Raw genomic sequence first — 22,959 nt, forward strand, 5'->3', positions numbered from 1 at the left:
TGCCCTAGAAAGGTGTTTATTGAATAGCGGAACAAAACAACAACAGTATCGCACGGGTGTATCTCACAGTCAAATATGCAAACTATGCCGCAATTTAATGTTTTTTACCCCAAAAGGGTGTATATTGAATAGCGGAATAGGATAAAAAACGGTGTATCTCACACATACAAACACAGACTAGGCCCCGATTAAAATTTTTTGTACCCTAAAGGGAGGATGAGGAAGAGGAGTAGGAGGAGTTGGGAAGAGGAGGCAAACTGAAGAGCCCTGCAATCCTTGGCGGTGGAAGGAGATGCGCCAAACAAATTTAAAAGGTGTATCTCACACGTACCGATACAGACTATGCCGTAATTTAATTTTTTACACTTCAAAAGGGTGTATATTGAATAGCGGAATAGGAAAAATTTTATAATACGGTGTATCTCACACGTACAAACACAGACTAGGCCCCGATTACAATTTTTTGTACCCTAAAGGCAGGATGAGGAAGAGGAGTAGGAGGAGTTGGGAACAGGAGGCAAACTGAAGCGCCCTGCAATCCTCGGCGGTAGAAGGAGATGCGCCCCAAAAATTGGAAAGGTGTATCTCACACGTACCAACACAGACTATCCCGCAATTTAATTGATACCCAAAGGTTTTTATTGAATAGCGGAATAGAAAATATGATCAAAAAAAGTGTATGTATCTCACACGTACAGAACCACACTAGGCCCCAATTACTATTGTTTGTACCCCTAAAAGGCAGGATGAGGAGTAGGAGGAGTTTGGAACAGGCAGCACCCTCAAATCTTCAGAAGTATGAGATGAACCCCAAAAACTTGGAAAGGTGTATCTCACACGTATCAACACAGACTATCCCGCAATTTAATTGTTTATACCCAAAGGTTTTTATTGAATAGCGGAATAGAAAATATGATCAAAAAAAGTGTATGTATCTCACACGTACAGAACCACACTAGGCCCCAATTACTATTGTTTGTACCCCTAAAAGGCAGGATGAGGAGTAGGAGGAGTTTGGAACAGGCAGCACCCTCAAATCTTCAGAAGTATGAGATGAACCCCAAAAACTTGGAAAGGTGTATCTCACACGTACCAACACAGACTATCCCGCAATTTAATTGATACCCAAAGGTTTTTATTGAATAGCGGAACAGAAAATATGATCAAAAAAAGTGTATGTATCTCACACGTACAGAACCACACTAGGCCCCAATTACTATTGTTTGTACCCCTAAAAGGCAGGATGAGGAGTAGGAGGAGTTTGGAACAGGCAGCACCCTCAAATCTTCAGAAGTATGAGATGAACCCCAAAAACTTGGAAAGGTGTATCTCACACGTACCAACACAGACTATCCCGCAATTTAATTGTTTATACCCAAAGGTTTTTATTGAATAGCGGAATAGAAAATATGATCAAAAAACACGTACCAACACAGACTATCCCGCAATTTAATTGATACCCAAAGGTTTTTATTGAATAGCGGAATAGAAAATATGATCAAAAAAAAGTGTCTGTATCTCACACGTACAGAACCACACTAGGCCCCAATTACTATTGTTTGTACCCCTAAAAGGCAGGATGAGGAGTAGGAGGAGTTTGGAACAGGCAGCACCCTCAAATCTTCAGAAGTATGAGATGAACCCCAAAAACTTGGAAAGGTGTATCTCACACTTACCAACACAGACTATCCCGCAATTTAATTGATACCCAAAGGTTTTTATTGAATAGCGGAATAGAAAATATGATATAAAATTGGTGTGATTTATCAATAGCACATGATGTGAACAGCAGTGTCTTATATCATTCAGCTCTGCTGCAGGCCACAATTTAATTTTTTTTAACCCAAGGCTGTATATTGAATAGTGGAATAGAAAAAAGTGTATGATTTTTGAAACCACTCAATAATAGCACATGTGAACTGAACACTGAACACAGCAGTGTATGATCAGAGTCAGCACAGCACAGCTGAAGGACAAACGCTGCACACAGTGACTGATAGAAAAAGACTTTTCTCCCTCCTCCTCAGTGGGCAAAAAAGATTGTGTTCACTGCACCCCACACACAGCAAAATCGATGTGGACCACTGAAACCTGCCTATCTCCAGCCTCTCCCTAAAAGGATTGATAAGATCGGTCACTGCAAACCCCCCCACACAGCAATATCGATTGTAGAACACACTATCTGACCCTAAAAATCAGCAGCCTCTCTCCCTAAAAGGATTGATAAGATCGGTCACTGCAAACCCCACCCCACACAGCAATATCGATTGTAGAACACACTGTCTGACCCTAAAAATCAGCAGCCTCTCTCCCTAAAAGGATTGATAAGATCGGTCACTGCAAACCCCACCCCACACAGCAATATCGATTGTAGAACACACTGTCTGACCCTAAAAATCAGCAGCCTCTCTCCCTAAAAGGATTGATAAGATCAGTCACTGCAAACCCCACCCCACACAGCAATATCGATTGTAGAACACACTGTCTGACCCTAAAAATCAGCAGCCTCTCTCCCTAAAAGGATTGATAAAATCGTAGATCGGTCACTGCAAACCCCCCCCCACACAGCAAAATCGATCGTAGAAAACTGACCCTAAAAATCAGCAGCCTCGCCCTAAAATGCCTACAACTCGCCCTGCCTAACACACTCCGACCTGTCCCTCAATTCTATGCGGACACAAATGAGTTTTGCCTGCTTGTCTGTCCCTAATCAGCAGCCAGCACGTATAATGTGTGCTCTGTCCCTGAACTACACAGCAGAATGACGGCGCTGGCGCTGGCTCGAACTTATAAAGACTTGGTCACATGCTTCAGATGGCCAATCACAGCTACTAAAACATTTGTAGGCATGGCTGGGATGGCTTAGGGCACACCAGTTAAACGCTTGTTGATTGGCTGTTGAAAGCCCGCCATGAAAAGCGCGCCAATGCATACAAAACCCGGAAATAAAACGACCGAACACGGATTTTTACCCGAATATACAGTAAAGTTTTCGGGTCCGTGTTCGGGTAACAAAAAAACAATTATTCGGTACGAACACGAATAGTACAGTCCGTGTTCGCTCAACCCTAATTGCCAGTTGTCACAAACGCTTGATTGCAGTTGTTGCCACCAAGGGTGGCACAACCAGTTATTAGGTTTAGGGGGCAATTACCTTTTTACATACAGTACCTCACAAAAGTGAGTACACCCCTCACATTATTGTAAGCATTTTATTATATCTTTTCATGTGACAACACTGAAGAAATGACACTTTGCTACAATCTAAAGTAGTGAGTGTACAGCTTGTAAACCGCTGGCAACAAAAGTGAGTACACCCCTAAGTAAAAAAGTCCAAATTGGGCCCAAAATGTCAACATTTTGTGTGGCCACCATTATTTTCCAGCACTGCCCTAACCCTCTTGGGCATGGAGTTCACCGGAGCTTATCAGGTTGCCACTGAAGTCCTCCTCCACCCCTCCATGACAACATCACAGAGCTGGTGGATGTTAGGGACCTTGCGCTCCTCCACCTTCCGTTTGAGGATGCCCCACAGATGCTCAATAGGGTTTAGGTCTGGAGACATGCTTGACCCATCCATCACCATTACCCTCAGCTTTTTTAGCAAGACAGTGGTCATCTTGGAGGTGTGTTTGGGGTCGTTATCATGTTGGAATACTGCCCTGAGGCCCAGTCTCTGAAGGGAGGGGATCATGCTCTGCCTCAGTATGTCACAGTACATGTTGGCATTCATGGTTCCCTCAATGAATTGTAGCTCCCAAGTGCCGGCAGCACTCATGCAGCCCCAGACCATGACACTCCCACCACCATCCTTGACAGTAGACAAGACACACTTGTCTTTGTGCTCCTCCTCACCTGGTTTCCACCAAACACGCTTGACACCATCTGAACCAAATAAGTTTATTTTGGTTTCATCAGACCACAGGGCATGGTTCCAGTAATCCATGTCCTTAGTCTGCTTGTCTTCAGCAAACTGTTTGCGGACTTTCATGTGCATCATCTTTGAAAGAGGCTTCTTTTTGTTAATGACAGCCATGCAGACCAATTTGATGCAGTATGCACCATATGGTCTGAGCACTGACAGGCTGACCCCCTCCCCTTCAAACTCTGTAGCAATGCTGGCAAAACTCATACATCTATTTCCCAAAGACAACCTCTGGATATGACGCTGAGCATGTGCACTCAACTTCTTTGGTCGACCATGGCGAGGCCTGTTCCGAGTGGAACCTGTCCTGTTAAACCGCTGTATGGTCTTGACCACTGTGCTGCAGCTCAATTTCAGGGTCTTGGCAAACTTCTTATAGCCTAGGCCATCTTTATGTAGAGCAACAATTCTTTTTTTTAAATCCTCAGAGAGTTCTTTGCCATGAGGTACCATGTTGAACTTCCAGTGACCAGTATGAGAGAGTGAGAGCGATAACAGCAAATTTAACACACCTGCTCCCCATTCACACTGGAGACCTTGTAACACTAACGAGCCAAATGACACCGGGGAGGGAAAATGGCTAATTGGGCCCAATTTGGACATTTCCTCACTTTTGTTGCCAGCGGTATAGACATTATTGGCTGTGTGTTGAATTATTTTGAGGGGACAGAAAATTTACACTGTTATACAAGCTGTACACTCACTGCTTTACATTGTAGCAAAGTGTCATTTCTTCATTGTTGTCACATGAAAAGATACAGTATAATAAAACAGTAACAAAAATGTGAGGGGTGTACTCACTTTTGTGAGATACTGTATAGCCAGGCAGGTTTGAACAGATTTTTTCCTTTAATAAATGAAATCGACATTTAAAAACTGCAAATACTTTTCCACAGCACTGTATAGTAAGTAAAGTCCTGACAGGGGGCATTGGTTGTAGCATAAAGGTAATTGTTCTTCACAATTGTTTTTATACTTTAGAACTCTACAAATGGTACTTCATGTAATAGGAAAAAATGAAGTCTATATAACATCGGCAACAACTGGTTAATTATATGTTTCCATTCTGGTATTTATTTAAAAACTGAATACGGGATTTCCCCGCACTAAAATGAGTTTAAACGGTAGAAAAGTTTGGCATCTTAGGAAATTCTTCAAGCTTTCCAGCCAACAATAATGATGTATTTAACCAGATTTCTATAGGAACAAGAGTGATTAAACTGAATTTTGTGTTAGTTCAGGATTCATGCTCATATTCTCATAGCATAAGACCAAAAAACACTCCTCTTAACCTCTGAAAAAAAATTGCAAGTAAGTGATTAGAATGTCACATTTTTGGCCCCCGAGGCCATTTTTCCTTAGTTAGTTCCTTAGAATTCCTATCTAAGCAGTGATGAGGCTAACACTGCTTGCACATTAGACACTGTGCCCTCCCTGCCAATCCTTTAGCAGCAAATAGTTAATATGGTCCTAGTAAGTATGGCACTGCTAGAGAACACTTGACTTGGCCGGAAAGATTAAGTAGATGTCAGAGGAATAAGAGGTTCTATTTCTCCTGTAAGATGTACAGAACCTCTTTCTTAGTCTGACTCATATTTCCCAGAGTAAAAGACGTCACTGTCTGACAGGGAGGCAAATTGTGTCCTGCTTAATGCATCTGTCTCCCTCCAGCAACGAGCTGACCCTTGCATTAAAAAGTGACTTTTATTTTCTTCAAGCTACTTTCAGGGCGCTTGCCTGGTAAAATAAATGAGGACTATTCACACTAGACCGTGCTTTTGAAGTGGCTTTATATCCTTTGAATCCAAATTCCTTCTAGTTTCTTTCCAAGTTATGTTGTGGAGTATTTTGTATGCGTATCAGAGGCATTTAAAGTGGACTTCCAGGTCCATGTATTATATGTAGTCATATATAAATCATAAATGTATTGATAAGGCTGTTAGCATAACTGCTTGATATATATAATTTTCCCACCATCCGCTGCTCAGCAGATGTCAGACTAAAACTGATGGTTAGCCATTGTGAGCTCACCAGCCATTGCACAATGCTGGGGATCTAACCATTTTTAACATGGAGGAACACTTAAAATAAACTTTAATGTCTCAGGGATTCCCTGCCAATAATTACTGTATCTACAGCTCATCATAGATGAACATAGTGGTCAGAGGGAAGAAAGCTTCTTACATTGGCGCTCAGTGAGAAAAACCTTACTGATAGCTAAATATATCACTGGTGTCAGTGGTTATATATCTGAGAGTCAAAAAATTGTGTGTTGCTCATTAAACTCCTAGCAACCCTTGGAGGAACCCTAGGGACCCTGCTTGTGAAATGCTGCATTGGAAGCTTGAGGGTGAAGTGGTTATACATTACAGAGAGTTCAGGGGATCTAAGAGTGAACAAGAAAGCGCTCAACAGTGGCACATTGCGTTTTTAAAGTCTAATAAGCAAGAATGTGACGCAGAAAGCTGAAAAGTTGCAATAGTGAACTGTGGTAACAACATCTTAGCTATAAGAAGTGGCAGAAGCAGGTGCATCACAATAGCAGATGAAAAGTAATACAAATATTTCAACATTAGTTATACTTACTGTGATATTTTACTAGACATTGGTTATAAACTGTGTGTAAAAAGTGCATAAAATAAAAACTATGGCGGGAGATCTTGTTTGCAGAGTTCCATTAATAAAATAGGAAGCCAGTGGGTGACTTGACTGACCAGACTCTGCCTTTAACTGGAACATTACTTGGGGGGGAGGGTAGCCCTTAAAACTATGTGAGTCTAGTATTTGTGCATTTGGCTACCTATATCAAAGATATTCCCCATTGTTATTTTTGGAATCTGCAAACCTCCTCCTAAAGCTGGATTCTATCTTGCCTTCCCAAAATCTCATCTGCAATGGAGATTTTCAATATGCCGATTAACTCAGTAATGGAAAACATTTTTATTACCCCCTTCTGCACTTGTGTACTCTATAAATGACATGAGATAGATGGATACTTGGCAAATCATGCTTCACATTTTTCAGGACTGTAAGTATCATTCTATGGCCAAACATTTCTGAACTTGTTTAGATTATATGTTTGCTGCTCATCATTATGTGCCTCTGGTCATACATTTTTATCACACATTTTTATCACCAATAGCATTGAATTTCTTACCATATACCTGTTTACATAACCTTTTCTGTACCTTAAAGTGTATTAAAGAAGATTTTTTCCTAAATCAGAAAAAATGACGTAACTCACATGCATTTGATTTGATTTTTCAATTTACTCCCCAGGGCTTCCTTTTACAATTGTCCCCTGGCCATGCCGCTATAATCCCTATTCTGTGTGAGCTCCTGCTCTCTACTTCAACTCTACATGCTGCCATTCAACGCTCCACACACACACTGTCAAAACTCCTTCTCCACAGTAGTGATTGACAGAGGCTGTGTGTCCCTCTAGCTCTGGCTGTGTGTCCCTTCAGCACTGGCAGTGTGTCCCTCTAGCACTGGTTGTGTGTGCAGCACTCTGAAAGGCTGCATGTAGAGCTGTAGTACAGAGCAGGGGGAACAACACAGGACTCCATTAGACCCACCAGGACAGGGGGCACAGAGAAACAGAGTGTCACGATCAGGGGTCAGGGTTGAAGACCAGTTGCTATAGCAGTAGTGGAACTACCACTGACCAGCAGGACAGGTACACAGGCAGTCACCTGGTGAATGACGTGGGCTCGTCTGAGGTGTGGAGACCATGTACTAACTGGTGTTCACCAGAGCTTCTGATGGTGGAGATAGATTTTGTGACTTGTTAGTACCAGGTCGTGGTCCTCAGGATCCCCCCACCACGAGGGGAGCAAGCCGAGGTCCACTAGTGGATAAGCAGGTCGGGATTAAACAAAAGTGTAGTCAGTAAACAAGCCAAAAGGTCAGTGACGAGTAATTGCAGGTTGGGATCAGGCAGAAGCGTAGTCAAGGAACAAGCCAAGGGTCGATAACAAGTTGTAGCAAAATATGGATGCCAAAAAGATACTGGCTGCAGCATCTGGCAAACAGGAAGTGCAGAGACAAAGGGCTCTTTCACACGGAGTGGACCGCATTGCGATCCGCTCTGGCACTTTTTTTTTTTTTCACGGAGCGGATGACACTTGTGTCATCCACTCCGTATGTCCGCATATCATCCCATCCGTTTGCGGATGATATACGGACATAATGTATGTCTATGGGCATTGTGGATGTCAGCGGATGACACCGCTGACATCAGATTTTGCATCCTTTCCGGAACAAAAATAGGGTTCTGTTCTGTTCCAAAAAATGGAACAGAACTGAAAGGACGAAAATCGGATGTCAGCGGATGGTCATCCGCTGACATCTGCAATGCCATTGACATACATTATGTCCATATATCATCCGCAAAAAAATAGGATGATATACGGACATGTGGAACGCCTGTGTGAAAGGGCCCTAAGTTTGAATCAGGAAGTTCATGGGAAGAGCAAAGAGTTCCGGGTTAAAGAAACACGGTTCAAGACAGGATCATTCAAGGAATTGTCCTAGGAAATGTCCAGCATTCCAGATAGCTCAGCAAGAGACATTTACTGACACAGCAGAGATTCCAGGTTCAAATCTAGACCCTGGCACACACAGAGAACAGGAATATAACAGCATTGACAAGGGTCAATTAAAAAAGAAATCTCAGAAGAGGGCATTTTAAAAAAAAGTCAAATGCCCGTGAGTTATGTTTTTTGTCTGAAAAAATGTCGTTATTACCACTTTAAACATAAACAGTCAACAATTATTTGTAAGTGATAGCTTTTTGTGTTTTTTTTACCTCTTTTAATGTTGATCATGTGCAATGTACTGATCGTATCTGAAACTACAGATTTTCTTGTTGGAAATAAAAGACAATATAGTTCTATATTACTCAAAAATGCCAGAAAAAAACATTCTTCTAGCAACTTTGGACTCACTATGCCAGAGACACACAAATGCAAAACACTATTAGTCAACTGAAGAAACACAGTGCAACATCATTTCTGATATTGCTCTTTGTTTTGTAACATTTTCTTACAATTTCCAATCTAGTTTCTTTGCTAAAGCTGTCTTAGAGCCCATTCACATTGATGCGACACGACTTTGGGGGGCGACCTGTGAAGTCGCGTGCACCGCTGTGCACCGCGACTTCGGCGCGACTTGCAGAGGCTTCACATAATGAAAGTCTATGCAAGTCGCTCCGAGGTCGACCCAAAGTAGTACATGACCCTTTTTCTAAGTCGGAGCGACTTGTGTCGCTCCTATAAGAACGGGTCCTGTACTACTCAATGGACCGCGACATACCGCGACTTGTCAGGCTGACAAGTCGCCTGACAAGTCGCGCTAATGTGAATGGGCTCTAAAAGTATAACTGAAGTCAAAACCTTTTTTTGTTTTTAGTTTTGGATAGAGTGGAGAGGGAATAGAATCCCTGTTAGTTTTGATTGCTGTCTGATTGCTGTCTGAGCCCCTGTTCAGGAGATTCACCCTTTTTTGTGTCCTGTTTACCATTATCATTAAAAGTGAAAGTAAAAGAAAATCCCAAACTTTGGGTTGTCTCTAAAAAAAATAAAAGAGGGGAAATTTTCCAGTGGGGACACTAGCTGTAGTAACCCGGGTGTATCCAAGGAATTACCTTAAATACCTTAATTTGCAGGGATTTCCCCTCACTTTCTCATCTTTGCAATGGGACACAGATCCCGGAAAAGAAAACCTGACAGGGGTTATACAGCCCTGATCTGGGTATTGGTGATTACAAACACCAATGGGAAGTGCACTCCTAGAATGTGTGTGTGGGGGGAGGGCATTGTCAAATAAATCTCCTGTCTGATGATGCCTGCATACATCTAGCACCAATGTTGCTTAGCAGAGCCAAGGGGATCGGCACTGTGGAGCCTCTAGAATACGATCTTGCTGTAGAGAAAGTATCCTTTCAGATAAATATTTGCTATTGTTTGTCTTACACAGTGGTCTCCAAACTGTGGCCCCTCGCTTGATTTTTTCTGGCCCTTGGGACATTATTCCTTCCACTGACACAAAACAATGGGGTACAATTTCTCATTTATTATAACATACCAGCCCAGAGAATACCAGCATGTGAGTACCCACCTATGAAGGTGTCAAACAATGCTTGTATACTTTCTGTATCTGAAGCTTCTGAAAACACCACATTCTTTATTCTTTATTCTCTATTATTTCTTATTATAGTTACAATGTATTGATCTCAATGTAGCACCCTCCTAGGTAGGTGCTAGGAAAAAGCATCTATTGCTCCTTCTGTTTATCAGGAGAGCCTGATCTTTTAGGTTGCCTGTTGCATGTATTAACTGGGTCTGAGGGAGTGTCTCCACTGCATCCAATGAGGGAGCTTGTTGGACAGTGGAGGAAACCCAGACAGTGACACATTGGCTTTTGTGGCAGTCCCAGTAGGAAGGCATTCTTGCAATGCATCCTGGGATTGATCATAAAAGCTGGTGGGGACATGTGACAGGGCGGTCTTTTGGTGGGAAGCAGAGTCCCAGGAGGAGGCAGATGGCTGGTCTCTCCTCCTGCTGTGTATGAGAAAGGTGGTCTTGGCAGTCAGCCTAGTGAACCAGGTGTGGAGCTGAGCTGCAGAGGATCCAGTGTAGCTGACGGGGGAGTTGCTGGCAGAGTCTCTCAGGAAAAACAGTGTCCGTGAGTAGTAAGGGACTTGCCAAAGGGTCGGCTCAGGAAGGGGACCACTCCAGTGAAGTCAGGGGATCAAGGAGCTAGCTCACACAGAGAGAAGTACAGTAAAGGGGGTGCCGTGTAGAACCCTGAAGAATAGGGATAAAGGGGGTGCCTAGTTGGGTCCTGAAGAGCGATTCACAGAGTAATACAAGTTCATCAAATTCTTCTACACTGCTAGTGACAAGGTGAAGCAGCGGCCTTGCTGCACTCAGTTATATCTAGATGTCCCAGCAAATTGTGCATAGTTCATTCAAGTTGGAGTATCCCACTCATTCATTCTCCTATCCAAGTTCTCAAATAAAACTACAAAAAACCAAAACCCCTAGACTGTTTCTTGACTTAGCCAAGCACTTTGAAAATGCTAAACCATGATGTTGTTCTATGGGTAACCCAGGGAATCCGTAGCCATTAGTGCTACACAATAATGTTTCATGGTATTGAGTATTTAAAATTTTTGCATTTGTTTCTATTTTTTTTATCAAGGGGTTCCCTAAAAGCTACAACTTTTTTCAAGGGTTCCTTCGTGCTAAAATAAAGTTGAGAAAGGTTTGTACATGTCTATTCTTGGCACCAACGGTGTGGCCAGAGTCTCTATCTATAGGCCTGCTCCTCCTTTCTTACCTGACAAGAAAAACTGTGACATTTCTTTGTCACTACTCAGTGGAGTTGATTCACTAAAGACAAATAGGCTGTTCACTTTGCGATTAAATTCTTCCTTGGCTTAGTGAATGTGGTGAAGCTCTGCTGACTTCCATCATCCAGGAATATGCAAGAAAAGAATACTATTTTATTTTATTTTCCTTGCTTGTGATTAGGTTTTCTTTGCAAAGTGAATTTTGCCCACATTCACGGAGCTAAGGGAAAATTCCCTGGCAAAGTGCAAATTCCTTTTCAAACTAAACAGCCTATTTGCCTTTAGCAAATCACCCCCACTGTATCATTATATGACTGTAGCTTGTTCTATAGGAAGTTATTGCAGCCATTGTAATGAGGGTTAAACTGTGTTCTGAAGAAAGCTGAGACCTTGTCAAGGAACTATTTTTCGTATAACTATTAACAAACAGGTTTTCAATGTGGCTGTTTGCACAGGGAGAGGTAAGAGTTCACAAACAGGAGACGTGATGCCTGATTTACGACTCATATTTAGTCTTCTTTTTTTTTTTTTTACCTGAGGCGTATGTCAAGTCTGCAGAGTGGCAGGTCATGCTGACAGATTAAGCCCCAAGCTTTGTCAGAAATGCACGTACAGTGTGAGAAATGGAGGTAGAGGCACGCGTCTGATAACGTTCTAGAATAAAGAGAACAGGCTTCCTGTACGTTTGTCTACTTTATATGCAAACAGACCTGTTCTGGTACACGCGTCTCCCTTAACTGTATGCTCAGAGGTTCACCTTTTCACAAAGCACCTCTTAACTTGTATAGCGGCAGCCTCCTATATCAGGGTGTAACCTACTGTACTCTTAAGGTTTGCCTTTCCTGTTTTCTTAAGATAAGATGGCGGGGTCTGACTGTCCAAACTGTAAAAAGACGGCTACACCTTCATTTGCTGATTACAGTAAATTTGCACAGAAACGCCAGTTAAAAATTTCATCTTAAGAGTGTCTGAGCAGACCCTTGGAAGATTGTTCCCAAAGTGTAAATGGTTCTTATCTGTGCCTACATGCAGAGACCAAAACTGCCTGAAATGTCTAACTAGTACAGTTGGTGGATAGCACTGATCTTGTGTTCAATGCAGAATGGTCTGAATATTTCCAACATTCCCAGTGAGTGCCTCTGTCAGTGGTATCTTGGGGATGTCTTGCGGCAAACCAACAAACCAAGTGTCATCCTAATCTGATTATACTGCACAGTTTAAAGGTGGGAAAAAATGACGAAAATCTGACGAAATAATCTTCCTATTTTTCTTTCTCATGCTCAGCGTTCATAACTGTTTTTAGTTGACAGTGCATAAATGTTCACAAAATTTCTCGTTCGATTTTCCTTTTTTTGGCACATTTGTTCCTAGACTTCCGGGTTGTTAGCAACTTCAGATCTTGCGCGGTCTTTTGTATCCAATTTTTCGCGGATGTACTGCATACACATTAAACGAAAATTGGTCATCTGGGGACAGACGATAAAAACTTTGGTGTTTGTCCCTTCGTTTTTTTCCGTTGAAAATGTCGGCATCGGCTGCTGAAAGTTGTGTACACACTAGCCGAAAATCGTACGATTTTACCTCGGATGGGAATTTTCAGCAGATTTTCTACTAGTGTGTACCCCACTTAACCGGAAGGATTTGCCCCCTTAATTGATCAGGCCATATTTTGCAATTCAGGCACTGCGTTACTTTAACGGACAATTGCGCGTTTTTTTTTCTCACAAACAGAGCTTTCTTTTGGTGGTATTTGATCACCTGTGCGATTTTTATTTTTTGCGCTATAAACAAAAAAAGAGTGACAATTTTGAAATTTTTTTTTCACATTCTGCTATATAATATTCCTTAAAAAAATATTTAAAAATCGAAATTTTTTAACATTTTAGGTCAATTTGTTTTCTGCTACATATTTTTGGTAAAAAAAAATTGCAATAAACATATTTTGATTGGTTTGCCCAAAAGTTATTGCGTCTACTAACTACAGAAAAGATTAATGTCATTTTTTTTTCTTTTTTACCAGTAATGGCGGCGATCTGCGATTTTTTGCGGTGCTGCGACATTGCGGTGGACAGATCAGACCCCTAACTGACATTTTTGACACTTTTGGGAGTACCAGTGACATTACTAAAGTAATCAGTGCTAAAAATATGCACTGTTACTGTAATAATGCCATTGGCAGGGAAGGGGTTAACCCTGTGGGTGATCAAGGGATTAAATGTGAGCCTAGGGGAGTGATTCCAACTGGGGGGGAGGGGGTGGTGGCTTCTGAAATGACCATAGAGACATGTGATCCTATATAGAAGGATCACATGGGCTCTATGATCATTCCAGGGAGAAGGACAGTTGGCTGTGTTTACAACAGCCGACCGCCCTTCTCTCTCAGCGAGGAGCAATTGCGGGTGTAAGGCAGCAATCGGAGCTGCCTGCCTGTTGCATCGGCTTCCCCGCTAACGAGCGAGGGTGGGAGTGCGCCGCTTGCAGCCCGTGCTCGCCCCCTAGCCTCCAGCTCGCGACTGACATATAGCTACGTCGGTTTGCCCAGGGGCGGCTGCCTGCCACAGTATAACTGCGGCTGGCGGTCGCAAAGCAGTTAAAGAAAATAAGATTTAAAAACACTCACACACATCAAAAAAGTGCTTATCTGGAAAAAAAAAAACAGTCCTGATCAGCAGTAGTGGTAAAATTGCATTATTGCGTCAGGGGTCTGCCCTATATTTTTTGCACGCACATGAACTTTATTGCCATCCCAGTCTAATCCGTAGGGTTCAATATTGAGTTGGCCTACCCTTTGCAGCTATAACAGCTTCAACTCTTCTGGGAAGGCTGTCCACAAGGTTTAGTAGAGTGTCTATGGGAATGTTTGACCATTCTTCCAGAAGTGCATTTGTGAGGCCAGGCGATATGGGCCGATATGGACGAGAAGGCCTGGCTCACAGTCTCCGCTCTAATTCATCCCATAGGTGTTCTATTGGGTTGAGGTCAGGACTCTGGGCAGACCAGTCAAGTTCCTCCACCCCAAACTCACTCACCCATGTCTTTATGGACCGTGCTTTTTGCATTTGTGCACATGTTGTCATGTTGGAACAGGAAGGGGCCATTCCCAATTCCCACAAAGTTGGGAGCATGAAATGGTCCTTGCTTTGTGCACTGGTCCAAATCATTTGGTGGAGAAGGATTTAGGGTTGGGGTTGTTTTTCAGGGGTCGGGTTTGGCCCTTTATTTCCAGTGAAGAGAACTCTTAAGACATCAGCATGCCAAGACATTTTGAACAATTTCATGCTCCCAATCTGTATGGCTGAATTCACATGGCACAGAAGACATCGCATGTGATTTGTAGAGCAGTGCGGTGAGAATCGCATGTGATGTCTGACATCACTATAGTGTGAACCGGCACTAATACCGCTTTAATTTTAGCAATTGCGTGTTGATTTGCAGCTCACACATTAGTGGAAGGTCTAGTGAAGTATTGGTAAAAAGTTTTGTAAAAAGTTACAATAAAACATTTAATATTCAGCCCACATTTTTTTTGTTATGTCAAAATATTCCGTAATAAAAAAGTCTTCAGGGGGAGGGGATAACGGGGACATGTTTTTAACAGGTACCCTTCCCCACTCTAGGGAGACAATTCTGCTGGACAGTCCTTCAGAAGTTCCGTCCAGTTTCTCCTCCACCCGCGGCCGAGCCAATCAGAGTGCGCAAAGTGCTTCATGCATGCGCAGTCAGGGGCTGGCTGTGAAGCCGAAAGGCTTCATTGCAGGTTTCCCTTACAGTGAATGGTGGTGGCAGCACCCGGCAGCCGATCCGAAAATCGGCTGGGTTGCTGACATTGCGGGTTCCCTGGACAGGTAAGTACGGTATCTATATAATAAAAGTCAGCAGCTACAGTATTTGTGGCTGCTGACTTTTATTTTTTTCCACAGCTGTAACTCCTCTTTAATTTGCAGGGTTTTCCTCTCACTTCCTTTTTGGCTAAAAGACGGGAAGTGAAGAAAAATCTCCCCACTGGGACACAGATGGCAAAAAAAAATCTGACAGGAGGTTACTACTCTCCCAAAAAAAGTTTTACCCATAGTTCTACTTTTCCACTGCTTTAATTCCATCAATAGCGGGTTGTTTTGCAGCTCACACATTAGTGGAAGGTCTAGTGAAGTATTGGTAACAACTTTTGTAAAAAGTTACAATAAAAACATTCAATATTCAGCCCAAATTTTTTTTTTTGCTATATCAAAATATTCCGTAATAAAAAAGGCATTTTCTTTTCTAACTGACATGGAACTCAAGGCTGCATTCACACTTGAGGGTATCGTTTTACCGCGTTTTTTACCGCGATTTTCAGGCGTTTTTTTCAAGCGTTTTTGGAGGCAGGCATTGACATCAATCAAAAACGCTGGTAATCAGCCCAAAAAGAAGCTCATGTACTTTTTTCAGCTACAGGCCTTTTGCGCTCAGATGTGAACAGGGGCCATTTAAATGAATGGGGTTTTACTTGTTGGGCGTTTTGGAACGTTTTTTTTTTAGCGTTTTTGGAGCTGAAAAACACTCAAAAACGCCCAGGTGTGAATGGAGCCTTTGGCAGGTTTATTTCTACACCTTTTGGGTTTACTACTGCTTTAATTCCAGCAATTGTGTGCTCACACATTAGTGGAAGGTCTAGTGAAGTATTGGTAACAAGTTTTGTAAAAAGTTACAATAAAAAAATTAAATATTCAGCCCACTTTTAATTTTTTTTTTTTTTATGTCAAAATATTTTGTAATAAAAAAGGATTTTTTTTTCTAGCTGCCATGCTATTTCTTGGCAGTTTTTTTTTCTACACCTTACGCATTATAGTGTATACGTTTACACTTGGGACAATTGTGGACGCCATGGCAGGGTAAAGGTTAAATTCCTAGCCGTGGCCATGACTTTAAGGCAATCCCTCCAACAGCCTACCTCTTTTCATTTCCAGTATAAGGGTGGATTGAGAGGGTGGTGGGGGTACACAAAGAGAGAAACATGGGGTCTTGTTTCATTAAGAAAAGAAAATCCTTTCTGTGCTTTTCACGCTACAGTTCTTTGATTATTACTTTCAAGGTATCGAGAAGGAAAAAAAAATAAAAAGTTGGCGTCTTCTATCCTGCCTAATACGCTACATTCACACAGATAATCTGTCGAGTGAGCGAACAAACTATCTATTCTTGTCTGTGCTATTTTCCCATGTCAGAAACAGACTGTGCTGAAAAATTTAGGTTTCTTCTTTCATCTTCCCTTTCACGGACTCCCTGAACAAACTGCCTTTATTTCCCCTTTTCACTGAAGAGATCTTGACTGAGGCAAGAGAATGGACATTTTTTATATGTTTAGGCTCTGCCAGTGACATGGAACTGTAGAAGCTCTTAATTACCCAGGAAGTGACAATGTCAAGGGGCTTTCTCTGCTGCCTTACTGTTCCCCTTCACAATTTCCCATCATTGTCACCACTTCAGACTTCCCGCTGTACGCACAATGTGCTCCTTCCCCACTCTTGCTGTTTATGTTTACTTTTCATTAAAAGAATAAAAGAAATCAGGCAATTACCCTGCTTAATAAAGTGGAAAAAGAGATGGGTTCCAACAGTCCCACAGGACTGCTGATTTATGGGACATGGGAATTAGTTATACTTATTAGTTTTAGCCTATGGCTAGGTGAGCTACAGAAGAGGAAAGGGTTAAAAAAAATAGGTGTTCCGATTTGTCCCCCGTAATGTCGCAGTCCTTTACAGAAAATGACAGCTCTACAAATTAAAAAGGTAATTTTAAGAACGTTCAATTATATTATAGTATATAGTATATATATATATATATATATTATACATATTATATGATGTGTAGCAATTTTATACTGTATTGTGTATTATGTTTTTATTTGCTATATTTTTCCCACAAAAGTGGAGTTACCCTTTAAGTTTTCTGAGAATTAAGAAAAAGATGGACTGGAAATCAAGGTACATTTGAAAACATACAGTGATCCTTGTGTATAAAAATGTGTGCCGAAAGAACTGTCTTTCTTGAGCCCAACGTCCAATCAGCTTTTGCCTACTATTTCGTTTTTTTTTTTTTTTTTATCAGCTAGAACAATTTAAAATAATTTAGCTGTGGGAACATGAAAGGAGAAGCTGAATACTTAATGTGGGCAACACATACATTCTTTTATCCGGCTAATGTGAACTGATAAGCTGCCTGGCCTGGATTTTCAAACAGTAATTGTAAACTTATACAGTTGCACTTGGGCCCATGGTTGGATGGTATCTGTCTTGTCCTTACTGCCTGTCGTTTAGTGGATCTGTAGAACGAGCAGGGTCCTCTGATTCCTACTGTATTAAAGTGTATTGTATTTGTACTGTCTACCCTCAAGTTGTAAAGCGCTGTGGAAACTGTCAGCGCTATATAAATCCTATATAATAATAATAATTCATGGGTAAATCTATAAATTTTTTAGATAATTCTGAACTCCAGGCTGAGAACACAGCTTAAATACATAATTGAACTCTTTTAAGTGCCAAATAATTTAGAATCTGTTCGGCCAGTCTTGTGATCCAGGTACCCTTTCCAGACAGCAATGAAAGAGTATACAATTCACTACAACAATATGGAGCTGCCAGCAAAATCGTATACCCTTTGGATACAGTTTTCATAACTTAAAGTGTAACTCAACTTTTGTTGAGACAAAAAAACATTCCCCTCTGGGCGCTCTATGTACAAGGATTATAACAAACTTTGTTGCAGATTCTTATCTTTTGTTATTCTGAAGAAATCCCTGTGTGTTTCTCTGTATCCATGTGGGAAAGTGAGTCTAATGGGAATGGCTTCATAATTATCAATCAGTTGTGCACCTGCAAAGCTCCAATGAAGAAATCTGCTGGGCCTGCATCCCTTTAGATGTGTTCCTATTGAGAGTATCTCCAGAAAAATGACATTTTTGTTGCAGGGGGATGCCAGAAATCTGACTTGTATCTTAGTGCAGTTACATAGTAGTTGAGTTTGAATAAAGATGGTAGTCTATCCAGTTAAACCTGCGTAGGTGTGTGTGGACGTATTAATTTCCCATACCCCTGAATGTTTTGAGCCAAACAAAATCTTCTGGGAAAATTGGTGAGCCAATCACACAAGCAGGAAATGATGTTTCTGGGGTGTGGTCAGTACACATTCTGTACAGAACACCTCCAGGTAGCCATATTGCATTGCATTTTCAGAAAATTACAGGGGCTGCAGATTGAAAAGGAAAGCTAATATTTAATAACATTCAATTACAATATGACTTGTGTCGCAATCGTATACAATATATATATTTTTTTATTTGCTATTCTTTTCGTCCCCACGGAAGTGGAGTTACCCTTGAAAAGATGACAGCGCTCCTTTTCCCTAATTGCACCCACAATTTCAGATTTTTTTTACTTACAGTACAATTTCCCAAAGCAATAGTTTTCTGCCAAGCTGAGTGTCTCAAATACCTGATTCTTTTGGCACTTAGTAAGTGGACAGTGCTCCTTTATGATCAGACATGCTCCTTCCAGACAGCATAGCTAGGTCCGTGGCTTCACTTTGATGCACTGAGCTTAAAGTCAACCAGAGAAATAAGAATAGTAGCCCTTCCTCTCCTATTCTCAGTTCTTCTGTGCAAGGGTTACAAGAACATAATATAAAAGACAAAGCCCCCTACACATGCTAGATATTTTTTACGTTTTAGTATTTTAATACATATATAACTAGATTTTATAGCTCTCCCTCCCCCAAGAAGTAGTTCTAGCTGAGACTGACGGCAACTTCAAAAAAGGCTTAGATGTCTTCCCCAGGAGGCAGAATATACAGGGCTGTGTAAATTGTTAGAGAATAATCCCACACACATCACACATGGGTTGAACTGGATGGACCTGTGTCTTTTTTGAACCTTACACACAATGTACCTATGTAGAATTACATTGCAGTCTATATCTGTATGAGTTTAGCTTTGATGGCATTGTTCATTCTTTGTTGCACCTACCTGCCTTTCTTTGTTTTTCCCTTTTGTCCTTTCCTCTTATTTGTACTATTACTGCATCATTTGGAGTAACTTTGTAATCCCTGATCCATTACTTTTACAATTAGCTATGTCATGGCAAACACATTCATTTAGCTAATATAGGCTTGCTGCACTCACCCTTTGGCACCTGTCTGCCATTTTTGATTTATCTGATGTATTTCAGACACAACATTGGAATGAAATGCACATTGGATTTCCCCATCCACGCTAAACATTGCAAATGGACAAATCTCCTCTGCTGGCTATTGCATTCTGACAGCCGGGGGCCCTTGGCTGTCAGAATACCTGAACAATGCAATTGACTTTTGTTGATCTGAGTGGTGAAGACAGGGGCATCCGTGGCTCAAATTTCATTTGATTCTTTGCTGAGATTAACTTTTGTTAATGGAGCCAGGTTGAAAATTGCCAGTCAAATGGCGCCTGCATCCAATTAGATGCAGGCACCGTTTGCGTATTCTGACAGCCACTGGTAGCAGCTGTCAGAATATAATAGTCCACGCCATAGAAACACAGAAAGGAGTACCACACCAAAATCAGATAAGAGTCCAAGATCATTTTAATTGTTGATAAAAAAGGGGGCAGGGTCTGATGTAAATGTATATGTTATATAAGTACCTGTAATAAATAAAATTATAAATAAATAATAAAAAAAAGTCATATAGAAATGGCCAACGCATTTTAGGGGCAGCTCCACTGTTACTCAGCAACTGCTGCCAAGTTGTTTCTCCATGAATAGAGTTCAGTATTGGTTCTAATATAGATCTGTGAAGTCATTGTTTTCTCTAGTCCATCCAAGTATTATCCTGAATTGACCCTGATGAAAAAACAAAATGACTCAACTATGGGCTGCTTAAAGTTGGCCATACATTGAGCCAATTTCGACCCATGATGAGCCCATGCAAAAACTCGATCAATAGCTGATCCTGTCAGCACCAGTCAGCAGGTATGACAATTGAAGGAGCTGGTCAGAGAATCACATGTAGCCACTGTTTGGGCATTCTGACATGCTGGGGCATTATCTGTCAGAATACAATAGCCACAGGAGGAGATTGATCCATACTAACTCTTTAGCATTGATGGAAGAATTTCATGTAGATTTCATGTACACAGGACAATTGAAAACCTCTTCCAAATGCTGGAAACTTAACCTACGGTTAAAAACGTCATTTTGCTGCTTTTTCATACTGCGGTTATGAGAGTTTGCATTTAGAAGCGTAGACCCTCCAAAATGCCCACAATGCATTAAAAACCAGAGAGAGAGAAGAGAGAGCAGTGTGCTTTAACTATGGATGCCATCTCTCTCTCCCCCCACTCTCTCCATCTCTCTCTCTTTCTCTCCCTCTCTCTCTCCCGCCTCTCTCCCTCCCCCTCTCTCCCTCTCTCTCTCTCTCTCCTTCTCTCTCTCCCGCCTCTCTCCCTCCCTCTCTCTCCCTCTCTCTCTCCCGCCTCTCTCCCTCCCCCTCTCTCCCTCTCTCTCTATTTCTCTCCCTCTCTCTCCCCCACCTCTCTTCCTCCCCCTTTCTCCCTCTCTCTCTCTCTCTTTCTTCTTCTCTCTCTCTCTTTCTCTCTCTCTTCTTCTCTCTCTCTTTCTCTTCTCTCTTGCTCCTTCTCTCTATCTCTCTCTCCCCCTCTCCCTCCCCCTCTCCCTCTCTCTCTCCACCTCCCTTTTTCCCTCTCTCTTTCTCCTTCTCTCTCTCTCTCCTTCTTTCTCTCTCTCTCCCCCTCTCTCCTTCTCCCTCCCTCTCTCTCTCTCTCTTTCTCCCTCTCTGTCTCTCTGTCCCTCTCTCTCTCCCTCTCTCTCTCCACCTCCCTTTCTCCCTCTCTCTTTCTCCTTCTCTCTCTCTCTCTCTCTCTCTCTCTCTCTCCCCCTCTCTCCTTCTCCCTCCCTCTCTCCTTCCCTCTCTCTCTCTCTCTTTCTCCCTCTCTGTCCCTCTCTCTCTCTCTTGCTCTCTCTCTCCCTCTCTGTCTTTCGCCCCCCTCTCTCTCCCCCTCTCTCTCCCTCTTCCTCTCCCCTCTCTCCCTCATTCCCACTCTCTCTCCCCCCTCTCCCTCTCTCCCCCTCTCTCTCTTCCTCTCCCCTCTCTCCCTCTTCCCCCCCTCTCTCTCCCTCTCTCTCTCCCCCCCTCTCTCCCCCTCTCTCTTTCTCCCTCTCCCCCTGTCTCTCTCTCTTCTCCCTCTCTCTCCCTCTCCCCTCTCCCTCCCCTCTCTCTCCTTCCCCCATCTCTCTCTCTCCCTCTCCCCTCTCTCCCTCTTTCCCTCTCTTTCTTGCTCTCTCCCCCCTCTCTCTCCTTTCCCCCCTCTCTCTTCTCCCCCCTCTCTCTTTCCCTCTCCCCTCTCTCCCTCTTTCCCTCTCTCTCTCTCCCCCTCTCCCTCCCCTCCCCCCCTCTCTCTCTCTCTCTCTCTCTCTCTCCCCCTCTCTCTTTCTCCCTCTCCCCCCTCTCTCTCTCTTTCTCCCTCTCTCTCTCCCCCTCTCTCTTTCTCCCTCCCCCCTCTCTCCCCCTCTCTCTTTCTCCCTCTCCCCCTCTCTCTCTCCCCCCTCTCTCTTTCTCCCTCTCCCCCTCTCTCTCTCTCTCTCTCCCCCTCTCTCTTTCTCCCTCCCTCTCTCTCTCTCTCTCCCCCCTCTCTCTTTCTCCCTCTCCCCTCTCTTTCTCCCTCTCTCTCTCCCTCTCTCCCTCTTCCCCTTTCTCTCCCTCTCCCCCTCTCCCCCCTCTCTCTCCCCCTCTCTCTTTCTCCCTCTCCCTCCCCCCTCTCTCTCTTTCTCTCTCTCTCTCTTTCTCCCTCTCATCCCTCTCCCCTTGCTTGCAGGCAACAGCATGTGGTGAAAATTGTGTTATTTCCACATTTTACATGTTCCTCTTCAAAAACGCTTATAAACACAATGCTCATAAACGTGGGTTATCGTGTTTACACACGTTTACAATCATTTGGCGTTTGAAACTTTGGTAAACTACAGTCCTGAATGCGCTTTATCTCATTTAACCTGTAACCTCAACTGCCTCTAACCTACTATAAATGACTTAGGGTACATGTACACATAAGATAACATTGAGGAGAGTTCGGGGGCTGCTGAAAAAAATGCCCAACTGCTCTAAAACCTCAGTTTAGCAACTGCAGTGTACAGGAGGTCTTACATTTCTTTCTTTTAGCCCGCAGGCTGAACAGAAAAAAAGTCACCAGTGTATGGCTAGCTTTAGCCGGTAAAGATGGGATGCCAATGAACATGATGTGAATGTGGGGAAGGGAGTAGAGGGCTGTTCGAAAATGTGCATCACAGCCTGGCCCCTCTGGCTGTCAAAATACCTGAACAGCAACTGCATATGAGTGGATGCAGCTGCTTTACGGCTGAATGTTTTCAGGCCAGCTCCTTAGATTTGTTCAATCCAGGGGTAAGAAGCAGCTGACAAGGACACCCACCAAGCAAATTATTCCAGGTTCTTCAAGAACTGGCCAAATATGAACAGTGTATTATCAGCTTTATACAGGAGTTATTAGTTGTACTTTAGGATAATCAAACAATTGTGCAGCATATGCTTGTGTGTATCCCGTACATGGAAGCATCATTTCTATTTACACATATTCTTTTTATTAGAAAACATTTTTACCGTGATGATCATTCATCTCTCTTTTTTTTCTGGGAATCTG

This window comes from Pelophylax lessonae (genome assembly GCF_965119305.1).
Source record: "Pelophylax lessonae genome assembly, chromosome: 3".
Classification (NCBI taxonomy): domain Eukaryota; kingdom Metazoa; phylum Chordata; class Amphibia; order Anura; family Ranidae; genus Pelophylax; species Pelophylax lessonae.